Source organism: Schistocerca americana, unplaced genomic scaffold, assembly GCF_021461395.2.
Source record: "Schistocerca americana isolate TAMUIC-IGC-003095 unplaced genomic scaffold, iqSchAmer2.1 HiC_scaffold_630, whole genome shotgun sequence".
NCBI classification, from domain to species: domain Eukaryota; kingdom Metazoa; phylum Arthropoda; class Insecta; order Orthoptera; family Acrididae; genus Schistocerca; species Schistocerca americana.
Window position 1 is genome coordinate 45,001 of NW_025726380.1, and position 2,500 is coordinate 47,500.

General features: G+C 57.9%; 1 pseudogene; it reads left to right on the top strand.

Moving 5' to 3' along the window:
- LOC124587804 overlaps positions 1–2,500 on the top strand; it is a 6,181-nt pseudogene that overhangs the window by 1,063 nt on the left and 2,618 nt on the right.

A 2,500-nucleotide genomic window follows, 5' to 3' on the forward strand; every position in this document is an offset into this window, starting at 1 on the left:
GCCTCCGCACTCCCGGGGCGTCTCGTCCTCATTGCGAGGTGAGGCGCACCTAGAGCGTACACGTTGGGACCCGAAAGATGGTGAACTATGCCTGGCCAGGACGAAGTCAGGGGAAACCCTGATGGAGGTCCGTAGCGATTCTGACGTGCAAATCGATCGTCGGAGCTGGGTATAGGGGCGAAAGACTAATCGAACCATCTAGTAGCTGGTTCCCTCCGAAGTTTCCCTCAGGATAGCTGGTGCTCGTACGAGTCTCATCCGGTAAAGCGAATGATTAGAGGCCTTGGGGCCGAAACGACCTCAACCTATTCTCAAACTTTAAATGGGTGAGATCTCCGGCTTGCTTGATATGCTGAAGCCGCGAGCAAACGACTCGGATCGGAGTGCCAAGTGGGCCACTTTTGGTAAGCAGAACTGGCGCTGTGGGATGAACCAAACGCCGAGTTAAGGCGCCCGAATCGACGCTCATGGGAAACCATGAAAGGCGTTGGTTGCTTAAGACAGCAGGACGGTGGCCATGGAAGTCGGAATCCGCTAAGGAGTGTGTAACAACTCACCTGCCGAAGCAACTAGCCCTGAAAATGGATGGCGCTGAAGCGTCGTGCCTATACTCGGCCGTCAGTCTGGCAGTCATGGCCGGTCCTTGCGGCCGGCCGCGAAGCCCTGACGAGTAGGAGGGTCGCGGCGGTGGGCGCAGAAGGGTCTGGGCGTGAGCCTGCCTGGAGCCGCCGTCGGTGCAGATCTTGGTGGTAGTAGCAAATACTCCAGCGAGGCCCTGGAGGGCTGACGCGGAGAAGGGTTTCGTGTGAACAGCCGTTGCACACGAGTCAGTCGATCCTAAGCCCTAGGAGAAATCCGATGTTGATGGGGGCCGTCATAGCATGATGCACTTTGTGCTGGCCCCCGTTGGGCGAAAGGGAATCCGGTTCCTATTCCGGAACCCGGCAGCGGAACCGATACAAGTCGGGCCCCTCTTTTAGAGATGCTCGTCGGGGTAACCCAAAAGGACCCGGAGACGCCGTCGGGAGATCGGGGAAGAGTTTTCTTTTCTGCATGAGCGTTCGAGTTCCCTGGAATCCTCTAGCAGGGAGATAGGGTTTGGAACGCGAAGAGCACCGCAGTTGCGGCGGTGTCCCGATCTTCCCCTCGGACCTTGAAAATCCGGGAGAGGGCCACGTGGAGGTGTCGCGCCGGTTCGTACCCATATCCGCAGCAGGTCTCCAAGGTGAAGAGCCTCTAGTCGATAGAATAATGTAGGTAAGGGAAGTCGGCAAATTGGATCCGTAACTTCGGGATAAGGATTGGCTCTGAGGATCGGGGCGTGTCGGGCTTGGTCGGGAAGTGGGTCAGCGCTAACGTGCCGGGCCTGGGCGAGGTGAGTGCCGTAGGGGTGCCGGTAAGTGCGGGCGTTTAGCGCGGGCGTGGTCTGCTCTCGCCGTTGGTTGGCCTCGTGCTGGCCGGCGGTGCAGGATGCGCGCGCCTGCGCGGCGTTCGCGCCCCGGTGCTTCAACCTGCGTGCAGGATCCGAGCTCGGTCCCGTGCCTTGGCCTCCCACGGATCTTCCTTGCTGCGAGGCCGCGTCCGCCTTAGCGTGCTCCTCCGGGGGCGCGCGGGTGCGCGGATTCTCTTCGGCCGCCATTCAACGATCAACTCAGAACTGGCACGGACTGGGGGAATCCGACTGTCTAATTAAAACAAAGCATTGCGATGGCCCTAGCGGGTGTTGACGCAATGTGATTTCTGCCCAGTGCTCTGAATGTCAACGTGAAGAAATTCAAGCAAGCGCGGGTAAACGGCGGGAGTAACTATGACTCTCTTAAGGTAGCCAAATGCCTCGTCATCTAATTAGTGACGCGCATGAATGGATTAACGAGATTCCCGCTGTCCCTATCTACTACTTCGGGACCCTGCGTCCTGACCGGGTGTGCAGTAAGACCCGTACAAGGGCAACTACCGTGTCGGAGCAGGGTCCGAGCGCTGGCCACGCTACGAAGTCGGGTCCCCGGGTGGCGGATAGGGGAACGCCTCCCGTAATAGGAGGTAGCTGCCGAATATATGTCAATAGGTAGCCCCGGACCAAGGCCCCATGAGCTTCTCTGGGGGCCCTCTGTAGTGGAGGGTTGCTGCTGAATATATTGAACAGGCAGTGCCATGCAGGATCCTCCTGCCGACCTTGTAGTAAGTCCCCTTTTGCCGTTGGGGGCAAACAGGAGTTGGTATGGGTCCGGTCTCCTGTAGTGGGAGTCTGTCACGAATATGCTGAATAAGTGACTGTATGGGACCCTCTGTAGTGGAGGGTTGCTACCGAATATGTTGAATAGGTGGTGCCAGACCAGTCCATGGTAATATAGGGTTGTTGTCCAGGGCCATCGTTTGAGGAAGTCGGGCCACGTTTTTCAGCGTGGGAATCACTAGTAACCGAGAGCCTTTGGCCACGATGTTACCCTGCAGACTGCATGGCAACTACCCTTAGAACTGTCATGTTTCTACCCGATCCCTA